General features: G+C 43.9%; 1 protein-coding gene across 2 annotated transcripts in view; it reads left to right on the top strand.

Moving 5' to 3' along the window:
• The window catches only part of RGS17 (regulator of G protein signaling 17), a 91763-nt gene that overhangs the window by 59131 nt on the left and 14669 nt on the right, over positions 1 to 17963 (top strand). The gene's annotated exons all lie outside the window — the stretch shown is intronic.

Below are 17963 nucleotides of genomic sequence, written 5' to 3'. Positions count from 1 at the left end.
CTGTGCAATCAGGTTATTGTGCAATAAATGCTCATTTGGTGCTCATTTGTTGTGCAAAGCCCTCATGTCTTCCCTCAAGTTATGCTCATGTTGCGCTTTTTGGAACCTCTCAAAGAGCAATATTTTGCACCTGGGAAAATATGATTTCCAAACCTATCAAACCCCTGAGAATGCATTCATAGCTGGGAGAGAAGGATATGCGTGTTCAGGTTGTTGGGTTGTTGTTTTTACATAATTTGGCCTTCTCTAACATTGTTACGAGAAAACCGGACATTAGGACGGACTCTGCCATCAGTGACCTTCCTAATACTACTTGTTTTTAAAAAATGATAATTTGAAAACTAAGAAAGACAGAAAAGTTCATAACTAGCCTAGCAAATATGTGCCAGAAATTAGTTTTCTGATTCTTTGGCGGGGGAGAGAAAAGGAGTGAAGGTCAGTGCACACTGAATGAATAACAAATATGAGCAAAACCATCCTGTTTACAGCTATTTGATAATTTGATGAATAACCTACAGAATGTATTTATAGTCTGGACGCATTCAAATTCCACTGAGATCCTTCAACTGGCAAAGAGCCGTCATCTTAATGGGGATCAAGCCAGGAAATAGTTGCTACTCAGCTCTTCCTAAAAGAATCATCAGCACAGGAAATCTGAGACTGAAATCAGTGTTTATTTTCTGTTTTTAAAATAACCTCAGATAATCATGTGATCTTTCTATCCCGGGCATGTCCACGGTGCCTGTCACAAAAGCATATAAACCTTTTAATATAACAAGATTTATATGCATGTGAACAGTCCAGTGACATCAACGGAGCTGTGTGAATTTACACAGCCATTTATTTGCCATGTGGTCTATAGAGCCAGCATGTGCTGCTTATCTCTCTGTAAAAGCCAGGTTCCCAAATTCCTTTTCACTCTAGCACAGGGGTGTCCTATTTTACAGAGGAGGACAGTCTCAGTGTGAAGGGCTGTCAGTCCTCTGTTTGAAGGGCTGTCCAGTCCAAGTCCAGTTTAAAGTTAAAGAACCATAAGAAAAAAGAGCAAGGGTCTAGAAGTGGTCCATCAACAGTTAACACCTGGCCAGCACATTCAGCAGGCACATAGGTGAGATGTCTTGTATTCCTATTTAAATTATAGTAATTATTTTTACATGTGCATTTATACATGTAAATTAGCATATTTAATTAATTAATTCATGCATATATACACATACATACATACATACATACATTTATGAGTCACCTTTTGGCCCAACTAGGGCCCCCAAGATGGCTTACAATTAAAACATACAACAATTTAAAAACCTTAAATCAATTTGAAAACTGTAAAAACCAATTTAAATTCTTTAAAACATATGCACCTTCTATGCAAATCTGTGTCCTCGTTTTGGGTTATGTGTAAGCGGCCACCCTAGAGGGCAACCTGTGAGACTTGGTCTAAATTCATGCCACCCTTGGCCTAATTTCAAAAGTCCTCTGCAAACAATCAGTTCAGACAGGCCGCTGGAAGAGTGGCCTGTCCTTCCCCATGCAGCGCATTGGGTGAGGAGGGGGACAGAGAGAGAAAGGGGTGTCAGAGAGAGAGCGAGAAAGGGTGTCAGAGAGAGAGGGGGTATGAGAGAGAGAGGGGGGTGTCAGAGAGAGAGAGGGAGAGAGAGAGAGAGAGAGAAGACAGTGGTTCTACCCACCACTGGCTTCAACCCTGCCCACTGCTGACATGTAGTCCTCCTCTCTACCCTGACACTGGGGGGCCTGCTCCTCATTGACTAAAATGCCACAGGAGCATCCAATGTCTGTACCCCTCCCTCCCAGAGTACTTAGACTTTACAAGCTCTCCTTCCACATTTTGTCCATCAAAATGGCAGTCAGTTTGCTAATTACAGGAGCATATGAATCAACTGTGGATGAGGTTTTGCTTTCAATTCTGTCCCACTTTTTCCTATTAGTTTGCCTCTTCCTGATTATTTGCTTGATTCATGGTACATTTAAAAATATATGAGTTAAAGGCAAATGTGGCAGTAGCAGACCTTTCAGTTGTAGTTTTTTTCCTTCAGGTCCTGGGAATAGCTACAAAGTGAAATCGCCATAGGCGTTCGCTCATCCACTTAGGGAGCAATCCTATAGCCACTAGACACTGTCTAGAGGGCTATAGGATATGCTCTTTTCTGGGAACCAACCTCAAAGCCTGCACTCCAAGGTGGGTTCCTGGAAAGCTGACCTCCCTCCTCGTCTGCGCTGCCTTGGAGGCAGCGCGAAGAAGCCCCATCTTCCATGCTTGCAAGAGGAGCGTGGAGCAACTGAAAAGGGGCGGGGCCGGGGGCATTCCAAGGCAGGGAGAGCGGAGCTGCATGTACAACACATCCTAAAATGGCTGTCTAGCGAAAATAGCAGGGCAGGAGAGGTGCAGAGGGAACGACCCCCCCCCCCGTGCCTCTCCTGCCTTGCTTAGGATAGGTGGTTGCTTCCGAGTTCAGAGGCGGCTGCCTATCTTGATAGGATCGCACCCTTAATGTGACCCCAGAAATACACTAAAACATAGATGGTTGGCACGCGAGCACAATTTTAGGGCCTGGTATAGCAGTTGTATTATGTGATTGCCTCACCATACTTGGTCCTACATGGTTCTTTTCCCATCCCAGTATTGACTAACACTTGGGGGACTTTGCAGAGATACAGTGCCAAAGAATATCAACTCCTCCCCCATGGATTAGAACTTGGGTGGTGCAGATTCACACAAGACAGATAGTGAGGTGATATCTGCAACTGGATATGTGTATTTTATGTGGAGCAACACACTTCGCCCCCGCAACCCCTGATGTCCACAGTTCTGCCAGTTCTCAACACACCAACAGAGAAGCCCTCCGACCACAGATTCCTGGCCAATGGAGTGGGCGGAACTCCTGTGGGGTGGCATTTCCAGCAGCTGCCCATATCACTCTCTACATGTGAATTAGGCCTTGGATATATGGTGAAGCAATCGTATTGCCATTTTACCTCATGGCCAAACTCAGTCCGTATCCCAGAGGTGTTGAACCTCTTTCAGCCCAAGGACCTAATTCAATTTCAGAGAAGCTCATGGCGGCCACATTCCAGTGGTGGGTGGGGATGAAGGCAAAGTGCATGGGATCAAAGGCAAAAGGGGCAGGGCCAAAATAAAAGCAGCATTTTAGCTGAAAGCTGTTCTTGCCAGTAACTAAGCCACAGGAGAGGTTTTGGCCTTTTAGAATAGGGAAAATATTGTGCAAAAGCTGGGAAGCCACCAAACGATTGGCAGTCAGGGGAAAGGGGTGGGGTTAGCAGAAGGGGTGGAGCCTTCTGGGGAACCCCAGAAGGCCAGATTTGGTCTGCGGGCCTGAGGTTCAGCACCCCTGCCACACACCATCTGTCAACTCATCCTGAAGTGTGGTTCAAGGGCTATTGACCATTGCTCCTGAGCAATTCTGGGAAGGGGCTGGGCAGATTGGTGACTATGAAGCCACCTTTCTCCTCGACACTTTTGCATGTGGAAATGAAAGAGGTTTAAAAAGTAAATGTGCGGTGAATGAGAACTATGCAACCCCTGTTGTGTGTTATACAAGTGATACCCATGGCTCAAGCTTTAAAAATATATATATATCCACTGCTCCTTAGAAGCAAACTAACTTATTTGCATTAATAATACTTCTCTGGGAAACTTTTAAGCATACGGTTTTTCTCAGAAGTTTTTTTTTTTAAACTATGTTTCCCTTGGCAAGACTCCAAAGTAGCACAGGACCCATATATTAGCTTGTAAATTTCCCAGAGTCTACAGAACAGCGTTCATTACTTTTCAACTTTCCAGTGTATTTGTAAGTTGCCATACTGTTTGTCGACACTGATGCATTGTTAGTTACACCAAATTCTTCGGAGCGTTTGGGCAAGCCTATCCAGTGTAGTAACAGCTGCCTGCTTTAAAAATAAAAATGTTGGCAAGTTAGAGTCAAGGTTGGGGTGGAAATGCCATTGCTGATGATTCTTAGAATTAGATTGGACAAAAGTATGGAAAAAGAATGTAAGGAGAAACAGATTGGATAGCCTAATAACTTTCTCTTCCATCACTAACATTTGAGATTGAAGAGTGTGGGGTTGTTGTTGTTTTTAAAAAAGTGTTTTTAAGGATACGGTAGTCAAGGAATGAAACATCACAGACTGTGTGAGTCAAAATATGGAAAACTGCTTCTAAAGGCTGCTTAAATTACTATCCAAATCACAGCAACCAGGGCAGTTATGAAGCTCTGCCCCACATGCTATGGAAATGGCCTAATACATTCTAACTCAGGGGTACAAAAGCTAGTGCCCTCCAGATGTTTGGCCTACAACCCACTTTATAGATGGTAAACAATGGGTGGGAGAGAATGTTTTTTCCAGAAGGTTATATGGAAGCAGGCATTGGAAGCTAGTCATCACCCTGGGTCCCTCCAGATGTCTTGGACTACAACTCCCACCATGCCCCAGTCAGGAGGGAACCAAGCTGGGGAAGGCTAATCCAAGGTCCATGTCCAACACTCATCCACAGGATCATACTATAATTCCATTACTTGGATTCATTTATACTGACAATTATGTTTTCATTCCCAGCAGAAGTTTATATGACCTTTGTACCATTGGGCCTCAACCTTTCTAATAGCACCAGTCGTCCTTAAGGCTGCATCTGTTTGATTGGTCACGTTCAACATCTTGTGATGTGTAGTTTTCCCTTTCACTCCAGCCAGCCTTTGAATCAGAATGAGGATTAAGTCTTCTGTTTACACAGCGACTGATAGTTAAATATGCACACCTTTGTTTAGTGGATAGTAAATATATGACATCGATAGAAACATTAGATATGGCATGAGAACAGGTAGCTGTTTAAGGGAGCGTCTGTCTTTTAAGCTACTTTAATAATTGTTAATACTGCAAGTATTACCCTTTCATGGATCACTGCCTTGTTGTGGAGAAGGGGCTTGCGTAACTCAGTGAAGCCATAAGCTATGCCGTGCAGGGCCACCCAAGATGGATGGAAGACCTACAACACCTTCTAGAACTAACACCAAAAAAAGACGTCCTCTTCATCATAGGGGATTGGAATGCTAAAGTAGGAAGTCAAGAAATCACTGGGATAACAGGCAAGCATGGCCTTGGTGTACAAAATGAAGCAGGACAAACGCTAATCGAGTTTTGCCAAAAGAACACGCTGATCATAGCAAACACGATTTTCCAACAGCACAACAGGCGACTCTACACATGGACATCACCAGATGGTCAATATCGAAATCAGGTTGATTATGTCCTTTGCAGCCAAAGATGGAGAAGCTCTATACAGTCAGTCAAAACAAGACCTGGAGCTGACTGTGGCTCAGATCATGAGCTGCTTCTTGCAAAATTTCGGCTTAAATTGAAGAACGTAGGGAAAACCACTAAACCATTCAGGTATGACCTAAATCATATCCCTTATGAATATACAGTGGAGGTGAGGAATAGATTTCAGGGATTAGACCTGATAGACAGAGTGCCTGAGGAACTATGGACGGAGGCCCGTAACATTGTTCAGGAGGCAGCAACTAAATCCATCCCAAAGAAAAAGAAATGCAAGAAAGCCAAGTGGCTGTCTGATGAGGCTTTACAAATAGCTGAGGAAAGAAGGGAAGTGAAAAGCAAGGGAGAAAGGGGAAGATATATCCCACTGAATGCAGAGTTCCAGAGAATAGCAAGGAGAGACAAGAAGGCCTTCTTAAATGAACAATGCAAAGAAATCGAGGAAAACAACAGAATGGGAAAGACTAGAGATCTTTTCAAGAAAATCGGAGATCTCAAGGGAACGTTTTGTGCAAAGACGGGCATGATAAAGGGCAAAGAAGGCAGGGACCTAACGGAAGCAGATGAGATTAGGAAGAGGTGGAAAGAATACACAGAAGAACTATACAGGAAAGATCTGAATGTCCCGCATAGCCATGATAGTGCGGTCACTGAACTTGAGCCGGACATCCTAGAGAGTGAAGTCAAGTGGGCCTTAGGAAGCATTACTAACAACAAAGCTAGTGGAGATGACAGTCTTCCAGCTGAGCTATTAAAAATCCTAAAAGATGATGCTGTTAAAGTGCTGCATTCAATATGCCAACAAAATTGGAACACTCAACAGTAGCCACAAGACTGGAAAAGGTCAGTTTACATTCCAATTCCAAAGAAGGGCAATGCCAAAGAGAGTTCAAACTACCGCACAATTGCGCTCATTTCACATGCCAGCAAGGTTATGCTCAAAATCCTACAAGCTAGGCTTCAGCAGTATGTGAACCGAGAACCACTGGAAGTACAAGCTGGGTTTCGAAGAGGCAGAGGAACTAGAGATCAAATCGCCAACATCCGCTGAATCATGGAGAAAGCAAGAGAATTCCAGAAAAATGTCTATTTCTGCTTCATTGACTACGCTAAAGCCTTTGACTGTGTGGATCACAACAACCTGTGGCAAATTCTTAAAGAGATGGGAGTACCAGATCACCTTACCTGTCTCCTGAGAAACCTGTACGAGGGTCAAGAAGCAACAGTAAGAACCGGACATGGAACAACCGATTGATTCAAAACTGGGAAAGGAGTACGACAAGGCTGTATATTGCTTATTTAACTTATATGCAGAGTACATCATGAGAAACGCCGGGTTGGATGAATCACAGGTCGGAATTAAGATTGCTGGGAGAATTATCAACAACCTGAGATACGCAGACGATACCACCCTAATGGCAGAAAGCGAAGAGGATCTCAAGAGCCTCTTGTTGAGGGTGAAAGTGGAGAGTACAAAAGCTGGTTTGAAACTCAACATTAAAAAAACGAAGATCATGGCATCTGGCCTCATCACTCCCTGGCATATAGAAGGAGAAGAAATGGCAGCAGTGACAGATTTTACTTTCTTGGGCTCCAAGATCACCGCAGACGGTGACTGTAGCCATGAAATTAAAAGATGCTTGCTCCTTGGGAGGAAGCTGTGGCACACCTAGACAGCATAGTAAGAAGCAGAGACATCCCCTTGCCGACAAAGGTCCGTCTAATCAAAGCTATGGTTTTCCCAGTAGTAATGTATGGCTGTGAGAGCTGGACTATAAGGAAGGCTGAGCTTCATTTCAATGAATTCAAGAATTGATGCTTTCAAACTGTGGTGCTGGAGAAGACTCTTACGAGTCCCCTGGACTGCAAGGAGGTCAAATCAGTCCATCCTAAAGGAAATCAACCCTGACTGCTCATTGGAAGGACAGATACTGAAGCTGAAGCTCAAATATTTTGGCCACCTAATGCGAAGAGAAAACCCTCTGGAAAAGACCCTGATGCTGGGAAAGACTGAAGGCAAAAGGAGAAGGGGATGGCAGAGGATGAGATGGCTAGATAGTATCACCGATGCAATGAATATGAACTTGAGCACACTCCGGGAGAGAGCGGAGGACAGGAAGGCCTGACGTGCTATGGTCCATGGGGTCACAAAGAGTCGGACACGACTTAACGACTGAACAACAAGACTGTAAGACCCCTTGGCCAGCAGTGTAAACCTGGTAATGGCAGTTAGGAGCTAAGCAAAAATGTCATTTAATAAAAAGATAAATATCCCTTCTCATTAACTTTCTTCCTGCTGGGAAAAGTCAATCACTCCACTGAATCAAGGCTCTTAAATTTTATTATTGCAAACCTTCTCAAGTAAGGAATGATTAGTCTGAGCCTCTCAAAATGGAACTAAGTGCCATCTACACATTAAAAAATAAATATATATGGTACAATTATCCTGGAAACTATATCATTTCAGGATGCAGGTGGCAGATGGCAGAATGGTAAGAATGAATGCTGTCCTTCATATTTAAAAAATTCCCTATTTTCAGAGGGATCCTGAAAACCTTAAAATAAGATGACTGTCTCCCACCAGAGTTCTTTGGTCCAGAGCAGGCTTCCCCAACCTGGTGCCCTTGAGATGTATTGGTTTACAACCCCCATCATCCCCAGCCAGAATGGCCAGGTCTAGATGTTAAGTAGCCTACATTCCTTTAACGCCACATAAAACATCCACACCTGCCATCTAACCAGCCTGCCGCCTCCATCCTCACTTAGCATGAGAGTCATAATGGCAATTTTCTCCAGAGGAGCAACAGCAAGCATTTCTACTTCTGCAGCCATATAGCCTGCCATTCCCTCTAGCAAGAGCTACATCAGTTCCTGGCTGGGGTGACACTTTAAGGTTGGCCAAAGCCATCAGTTATGTCGCAGCAGTGACAACCGCAGTTTAAAGTTTCCCTAGTGACTGCTCATCTTAGCGTCAGAAAGTCAGAGTCCCATCATCTGCATCTCACCTTGGCAGCAAGGGTTCAGCACACCCTCCTAACGTATGAAGATGAACAAAGATTTTTCCAGATGAAGTTTTTATCACCTGCCTCATTCACAGAATTTAGATGATGTCATCTTCCTCTTGTAACCCTTCCGTGTTTTCCCACCGCTTCTTCCATCTTTTTTCTTACCAAGGAAAAAAAGATGCAATTGCTGCACAGTGCCTTCTGATAGATGGTGTTAGGAGCCCTCTGTCTGGAAGCACTGCAGGTCTCCCCATTTCCTCGAGAACAGCTTCTTAAACTTTGGAGTGAGCTGGTGAGATTAGAGTTGTGAGACAACGATGCTCGATTCCACCAGGTGGCAGCAGAACCTGTTGCATCACTGTTTGCATTGTGATAGATAGCCAGCCCGAGGCCCCGTTCCCCTCCCTGACCCATTCCCCTCCCTGACTGTGCTCTTCAGGGATTAGATTGCATCACCCATCCTGAAGCCAAATCAAAGTTCAACAACTTTCTTTTCCTGCCCCACAATAAGGTGTTGTGAGGAGTCATAACGTCTTAGTTTGAAAACAGGAACCGGAAAAGTGTGCCAGATGGATTTCAGGGAAGCTGTCTTTATCTCCACCATTTTTCCTAGCAGGGAAGACACCAAAAGGGAAGTTCTGCATACAAACTTTGCATAGACTTTATGGAATGAAGTACATTGTGAGGTCTTAGTTTTTCAAAATCGGCTGTGGGCTCCTGACCTTCAATGTGGCTAAGAGTTTTGCATCAGTGTCAGAATCAGGCATGGCGATGTATCTTGGACAAATAATGCCAACAAGTCAGTGTTGGGACCAGGTAATCCCAGCAACCTCAAAGGTGCTCACAGACTTTGGAGTCAGCAAGAGTCACTGTTGGCAAGAAAACTTTCTTTCTGGTTTTGTAATTTTCCTCGGGCTGCAGCAATTATCTAAAAACTCTTCCTTCTGACCTTGTTACACAAATATTTCTTTTTTATTAAAAGGAATATTTCCCTTGTATGGGTTTAATAGCTGATGGAGTTATCAAAAGGTCCATGAATCCATGCTTTTGTCATTATGTTTACAGTGAATTTGTGAGATGACTGACAGCTATACACATTTTTACAAGTCTACATATTCTTAAAAGGCCATTTAAAAAAACAAAAGAAGTTTTGTTATCCATCCCACCTTAGGAGCCAGATTTCTCCCCTTCTTTTATTTAAATGTAGTTGTGAATATTAAATTTGAGGAAGTAGCATTGTTTATAAAGATGGCCTGTGTGTACAGTATTATACACTACTTTATAGATAAAAGGTTTTTTTTCAGAGTTGAGTCTGAAAGAGGGATTGATGCTCACAGTGTATACAATCATCCCACTTCTGCTACTGGTAGGCAGATGTTGAAGATTTTTGTATTGTTTCAGAAAAACCTGCAAAATCTAACTAAAGGCAACAGAGGGGGAAAGACATATGTAAAGCCATGCTTCCCTTAAGCCAGTTTTTCAAAACTATTGTCTGCCTTCAGCCCCTTACTAAATTTCACATTTAAAAAACTGAACAGCAGGCCTGCACAACTTCTGACCCTTCAAGGTGACTGCAGCCCACCCATCACATATGGAAACCCACCAAGGGTTATGGCACCAGTTATGGCTAGCTGTCCAAGACGATGATAGGTAGCATCGTCTGTTTCTATGTCATTGAGCAAATCTTCAGTAAGGATTGAAGCAGGTTCATTATAAACTCCCATTTTGGCTATTTATATTTTATATAACCCTTCTCATCCACCATCTTGTGAGGCTTGGGGAGTCTAATAAAAAGTTCCACATTCTGATCTCTAAACAAGGGGACTGGCAATCCCATTGTCCACGAAATGACAATTTTGAGTGGATTAATCCTCTAGTTTTTAATGATTGCTGTTATTGATTACATTTACAAGTGAGCAGATTTTCAGGAAGGAGTAATCTGCACTGCTGCCAACTACTCCCAGAATTCCAGCATTTGTGACTCCTTGACAGTGTCTCAGACCCCTGCCAATGTTAGTCCTATGTAGAGTCTTTCCCTGGGAGGAGCGCATGAGTATTTGAGACTGTTGAATAAATGCCCCAGCCAACAACAGAGATCATAGCCCTGGTATAAAGAAAGAGGAGGGCAAGCTCTCGCCCAGTTGGCAGCCGATTGAGGCTGAGCATGATGAGCTGGGTGCAGCCCCTCTGTTAATCCCTAGTGATATGGTACACCTGAATTGCATCAAATGACGTCTTCAGGCGTCCATGCTGGCATAGTGAGGATTATGGTACAGGGGCTGCAGAGCATGTATGGACCATTCTATAAACAGAGATGCCTGAGCTGGGAGCATGAAAACGAGTGACTGAATGTGTACCATAAGAGCCATAACCCCTGTTAGGAGGCCAAGAGAGTTGGAGTGCCGTAACGTAGGGTAGTATCCAATGTTAGTCCTATGTAGAGTCGACCTATTGAAATGAATGCGACAACTAAGGCTGCCTTTGCACTAAAGAAAACATCCACAGTCCTCCTGTTGTGGAGCCTTTCCGTGTTTACAGTGGGCTCCCAAATGGCAACCATGTGATTGCTGAGACGGGAAGTTTTTAATTTTCAAGGTTCCATAGAGATCAAATGAAACAGCACCATCTAGTGGCTGTTTTAATAGCGTAACAGTCCAACTTAAATAGATAGTTCATTATTTCTGGATCTTTTTGAGATGGAGTAACGAAGAAATACCTCAGGATGTGCCCTGGAGGTTAACAACGTCATGAAAAGGACCCGCAAACATCCGACTAACATTGGATACTGCCCTTGGCCTGTGATAAGGCATAGAATGCAGCCTGCTAAGCACAATCTCTTTTTGAACACCTCATATCACTTATATTATTGTGTGGGACAAGATTTTGTGATCTTTCTCAAGGAACCTCCAAGTTGTTGAAACTCCAGTCAAGATACGCCCCTACAGAACTGCTTGAGATGTCGGGGGGAGGAAAGGAACCCAAGAAAGTGTGCTTTCTGCTTGTTAAACTGCACCCCAGGATATTATTCATTTTCCATCCCTTGCCAAGCGATTTGGCAAGGAAAGACTCGCTTCACTTGAGAGAGGATGAAACCTGGAGGTCATATCAGAAGTTAGATAAATTCACCTCAAGACATAAAAAATTACACAACAACATTAAAGTCAAATGAAGGAACAGGAGCAGTGGCAGAGTTGCAAGAGTAAGGGTTGTAAATCTGTTCATAGCTATTTATTGAACAACCAGAATAATAAATGCTCATATCCAAGGGAATTCACACAATCTGACTGACGATAGAAGAAATCACACTCATAATATCTTTGGCTTCACTTTTTTTGTGTTACAGGACAATATAACTAGTCAGCTGGGAAATCCCTCTGATGGCGGTGAATATACCACTCACACAGTGACCAAATCAAAAGACCTTTAAACCTTGTATGCCAGTCCCACCTACAGATTCAGTTCAAATGACAATTCTTGAAGTGTTGCTAAATTTCATTTTACTTTCTTTGATTCAGAGAAACCATAGTTAAACGAAATTAGCAAGGTGGAACCATGGAACAGGTACAGCAATGACACTATTTTCCCTCTTTACAAAAATCCTAGAAACTATCAACATAATGTCATGTGTCAGTACAGACTATCAAAATATAATCTGTTGGTTGCTAATACATTGCCTTCATCAGGCAAGGGCAGCACCACCTTTGTACACCCTCTATTCAGGGGTCCCACAAAGAACATACGAAGAACGATTCCCTGTGTTTATATTGGTGATGTTTTCTCAGGCATGAATCAGGACTATTATGTTTAGAACCAACTTAGATCTCCTTTCAGTTGAACAACTATCAGCAGCTTGGGTGTGGTGTGCTTATTGATGGGATCCAACTCACCCCTCCTATCAAATATTTACTCTTCAAATATGCAACGATTGTGGTTGAGAAACTGTTCTCAGGGAGCTCTTTTGAAATGGAGTAATTGGGCTTACTGAAAATAATTAAAATATTCATCTGTCTGATAGGAACAGTTGAGTTTTGGCCTTATGTCTTTCATAGGCATTTCTCAAGATAGCTCGTAGGGATTTCATGCTGTAGTTTTTAGCTAGGTGGGAATATCTGCTTGGTTAGAGACCAAAAAGACCTGGCTCTTTTTAAGACTAGCCATTACAAATTTTAAATATTTAATTAGGAATCCCCACATCAGCAATGGTACTTGTGCTGCCTTCAGCCCCTTACTAAATTGTGAGCTTCAGCAATTAGCAGATATGGCCTGAAGCACATTTGTTATTATTTGTTACACATATTTACATCCCATCTTTCAGGCTAAAATGCTACCAAGGCAGCTTACAAGTAAAACAACATTACATTCATAAAAACCATTATAAAACAATATTAAAAAATAATTCGTAAGGATCCATCTAGAGGGCACTTGATGGCAGAAAGCTCTGTGGAGGAAGGGGTCTGAGGGGTCTTCACTTGCCTGGGATCTCTCCTGGGATCTGTCCCACTGAGCAGTTGATGGTAACGGCCCTTTAGGGAAAAGAAGGGACAGTTCAGTTAGGTGAACTTTGCCTGGCTTCCTGCCTGCCTCTCTCTTCTGTGATCCTTCTCACTTGCTAAAGCTAAGCAGGCCTGGTACTAATCAGTGCCTGGATGGGAGAACAGCCTGGAAAATGCTTTGTATACCACCAGGAGTTTCACAGAAGACTGATGGGATATAAATTAAATGATGAAACTGTATGTGGTGAACAACATCTGCTGATGTTTACAGATCACATTCTGTTAAAGTATGGATGGGGAACATGTAGTCCTCCAGATATTGTTGGACTGCAACTCCCATCATCTTTCACTATTGGCTATAGTGAATAGGCTGATAGGAGTTGTAGTCCAAGAATATCTGGAGGGTCACACGTTCCCCAGCCCTGTGTTAAAGGCATAGAGTGGGCAAGAACAGGCTTTTTTAGGGCCAATCTACATTGCGCCCGCCATCGCAATGAATTCAGTGCCCCGTCAGGTTAAATGCTCTTGCATTAAAACGTGATTATTCACACTCACCCATTTTCCCCGTTGCAGTGCTTCATCGAATGCGTGAGCTTGGTCCACACTCGAGCGCTGTGCTGTTTTCCTGCGCGCGCTTGTCTGATCTCGGATGCTAGGCGGGGTCGGCCCCGGTGAGTAGTTGCATGGACGACCGCCTGGGAATCAGGCTTCCTGCACTGAGCAGGGGGTTGTTCTATCCCTTCAAATGAGACTAAGTTTTACCCCCTCCTATCCCCTGCTCCAGATGTTTTTTTTTTAATTAAGGTGTTATCCTCGTAGAATCGAGGCTTCTCCACTATGTTTTTTTTTTCTAATTCAGGCATGATCTTTGAAGCTTCGAAGTTGTGAAGCTTCACAACTTCCAAGCTTCGAAGATCATGCCTCAATTAGGAAAAAAAACATCGCGGAGAAGCCCCGATTCTGCGAGGATAATGCCTTAATTTTTTAAAAAAAATCCAGAGCGCGGGATAGGAGGGGGTAAAACTTACTCTCATTTGAAGGGATAGAACAGGAAGCCTGATTTCCAGGTGGTCACCCATCCAACTACTGACCGGGGCCGACCCCGCTTAGCATCCGATATCAGACAAGTGTGCGCACATCCAACCCTTTGCTTGTTGCTGAGGAAACAGGGGCTGCTGAGGAAGCTATGCGATCGGTAGCCGGAAGAAGACATGGGGCTGTCGAGAGCTGTGATTGGACAGGAGGGAAATACAAACACCGCCGCATATGGACAGGCGGGGGAGGGGACTACGACTGGATATGGTAGCGAAGGCGGAAAATCAGTACACATTAAGGGGAAATACCGGGATATTAGGGTATTGAAAGCGGGAGGACGGAAGTGGGAAATTCCGGTTCCAATTCGAGGCGGCTATTGCGTAGTGTGAAAGGGGGGTGATGAAACCTCATTGGAAGCGAAAAAAGGCGGTAAGTGTAGATCCAGCCTCAGTCAGCTGGAAGAGAATCTATTCACTGGTTAAGAGTCCTACTCACTTTTTTTTAGTTCTCAAAATTACCTTCCACTCTGATGAAGCTGTGCAAATAAAAAGACACGCTAACCAACTGGGGGTAGAGAAATTGGGACTCAATCCAAGGATCAAAATAAACACTTGTCTTGAGTTTCTAGGGGGCCTATCTAGTAGTTCTTCTGACCTTATTTACTGACTGAGCACAACTCAGTCTTTTGATAACGGAATTATCAAAAATCCCCATCCACCTCCTAGAGTGGAGGATGAAAGATGCAACTTCTGACTGATTTATTAGCTCACAGCATGATTTCCTACTTGAAAAGGGTTTATCTTCCAGCAATGTATCATTCCAAATCAGCTTAAAATGTCAGTTAGACTAGGAATAACTGTCTGGAATGTTTAAGCAGAACTCAAGTGCTGTCTCTGGGCCCCGTGGTACTAAGCACGTCTTTCAAGACTGTCTCCTTGCTTAAAACCAAGAAGATACAGAATCCTTCAATTAAGGAGCAGCCATGCTCTTTCTTAAGACAAAAGGCAAAGAAGATAAAACAGCCTTTCTTCTCCTTAGAAATCTGGCAGAACATAAACACTCATCCATATGGAGGCTCTATTGGCATGCTTAAGGGTGCTTTCATAGGGTATGCATGAAATGTTTTCTTGTTCCCCTCTCATCCCCCCCCCCCGCTCCACCCCTTCTCTTTGTTTTCAGTTTTTTTTCCCTTCATGGGATTCCACTTGTACCCCTCTCTCTTGATTTTTGTTTCTCCTGTAATGTGCTCTTTGTCTTTCCAGAAGTTTTGTGATTCCAAAGTGCCTTCCGCACAATATGCTTTATGTCCCCGCTGGCAAGGTTCCAGCTGAAATGATCCAGCTTGCTCTTAGTCAGAACAAACACTACAGGCACCCATTTACTCATCTTTCAATGGCCATCATTATTTTTAAGTCAGACCTCAGCCACACTGAGCCCCTTGTCCCAGGCACTGGATTCAGAGGGGCAGTGGAATGAGCACCCTCTCCCCACACGTGTGAGTCCATTCCATGCTGCCTGAGCTGCTAGAAGGAGCACAACCCCCCCCCCGCCCCGCTGCCATCACGCTCCTGCCATCAGCAGCAGCTGCCTGGCTGAGCGTTCTGTGGCTGGGTCATGGAGCACCACTGCCACGCCACTCGACACTCCGTTGCCACCCTGCTGGCTGGGCTGTGGAGTGTGGCTGGTGGCTCACTTGCTCTTCAGACTGAAGAGCAGCAGCCACCACACTTGAAATCAAAGAGAACGGAGGCAGTGGCAGCGGCTGCCCAACCATGGCTGCCAGCATCTGACTAGGCAGACAGCTGGAGCCACAAACTGGGCAGCAGCCATCTTGAAATCAAAGCTGGGTCACATGGGGAGAGGCTTTATGTAGGCCTCCTTCAAGTCTCACCCAGCCAAGTCTTGTGATACTTGGTGAAGTCTTGAGGTACTTGCCTGAGTCTAATTGGGTTTCACCACAGGCTTACTGAAATCTCGTGAGATTTTGCTAAATATCATTAGACTTGGGTGGCTTCTCTGCAGGGCCGGCCAGTCACTGAGACTAAGGAAGCAGCAGCAGCAGCAGCAGCAGGGGTGTACACTGGCAGGCCTGCTTCTGCCTCAGCTGGCAAAATTTCTTGGGCTAGCCATGTTTCAGGTGGCCCGAAGAGTGCTACAGTTTTCACCGGTGGAATGGTGCTGTGTAAACAGCTCCCAGAGTACTAATCACATGATAGATTAAAAATAAAGAGGCTACCCCAGCGGCACCACAACCATGAACATTCGGCCTAGTGTGTATACCTGCAACATGTCTACTATATTGAGGTGACGGCTGCTCTGGTGCAGCACGGACTCTCACACTCAGGTCAGAGCTTGCATGTGTTAGTCCAAACTCGTTTGTCCAAACATGACCTGTAAAATAACTTCGTGACACACGTTCAAGCAGCACTCTATGTTTATTAAGCACGTTTGCAAAGGTGGGTGTCCTAGCTGAGTAGGCACACCTGACAATCAAAGCACACAGTTTTTATTCTCTTTCCCCGGCCGCTGAGTCCTCCCTTGTTTCCCCATTGGCGAGGTACTCCAAGGTTCACAACTTTCCGACCCGCCTATTCACATTATCTCCTTGACGTGTTCCCCCTCCCTTTACATACATCGCATGCACATTATAATGACCTTATTCGCTATGCTGGGTGTATAACATAATATTCATGAGCTCTTTAAGCACGCGCAGTTCTATAGTAACCACGTGTCTTAACTCTGGTTTTTTTAATCTAATTTTCTAATGTGGTTTCTACTTTGCTTAGCTAACCACACTTCTAACTTCATTTTAAGTTTCTTACCACACAGGACCTTAGACACTTGTTCCCACATCTCAGTCACTCAGCTCAGTCACTGCTCAAAAGCATTTGCGACCTATTTAATGCAGAAGCAACATTTTAACCCTTTCCTACACATGTGTAAGTTCTAGTTGCTGGAGAAGAATGCGAGCCCAGCGCCAAGCAGATGATCGGTGCTGCCTGTTTCTCCTCAAACAGGCCATCATATATAAGCCTTCCTATATATAAGCCTTCCCTATATTTATATAAGCCTTCCCTGTATTATATTAAAGTTCAGTATTTATTCTTTAAATACCCCAGTGGGATGGATTCGTTCAGGAAAAATCAATAGTTAAAACAGACAGCTGTGTCCCAGGGCACAACTGCTTTCCATACATTTCTAAAGCATCTGCGTATAAAGCAAGATTAGTGCTTCCCTTTCCTCTTCTTTCTTCTGCTACTGCTTGTTTCCTGATGCTGCCCTAACCACTGCTACCAATGTTGCTCACTGCCACAATTTTAATGTGTCATCTGTGCACACACAGATTACAAAATGGCCAGCGATGGCAACGATATCGACCAGTTAAAGAAATTGGAGGCAGCACCAAGAGGCTGTGAGCAGTGCCATCATCAACGGGTAGTGGCTGTATATCTGCCAGATGTTTGACACATCGTGCCAGTGATGTGCTCTGCTTACTGTTAGAGAAATCATTGTCCAAATATGAATCAATGATAAGTAAAGAACATTCACATCTTCTCATTCATTCCTTTGTAATGCATACAGAATGCCTGGATCAGCATTCCTTAAACCCTTCTGCCAGCATATCTGCCTGTAGTAACCCAGGTGTACCTGATGACCTTGTAAGGCATGCAGCATCTCGGCTAGAGTATGTTGCCACAGTGGAATGGATGCTGCATGCTAATATATATTTACTAGTGTCACATTTAGGAATGGCCTTTTAACGTACAATCCTGAACATGCTCACTCAGAATGAATGAAGTCAGCTGGACAGCCATAGGTCTGTTTCCCCAACAACCAAATGCATATTGTATTCCAAATACAATATGTATTGTATTCATCGGTATTTGTAGTCATTAAACTATTAATCACTTTTGGGTCCCACTCTTCCTCCAAGCAGTTCAGGTGCTGTACTTGGTCTCCCACCCCATTTTATCTTCACAATAAGCCCAGGGGTATGCTAATGCACCTTAAAAGGCCCTCAAGATATGTTGGGCTAAGAGCTTGTGACTGGTCCATGGTCAGTAGTGAGCTTTTTGAGTAAGCAAGCATTGAGTCTAAGAGCTTTTCTACATGA

The sequence above is a fragment of the Heloderma suspectum genome, chromosome 1, assembly GCF_057233095.1.
Source record: "Heloderma suspectum isolate Gila_16-S chromosome 1, 16-S_ref, whole genome shotgun sequence".
NCBI lineage: Eukaryota > Metazoa > Chordata > Lepidosauria > Squamata > Helodermatidae > Heloderma > Heloderma suspectum.
Note: the sequence above shows the minus strand (reverse complement) of the source record. Positions and strands in the feature narration are given on the sequence as shown.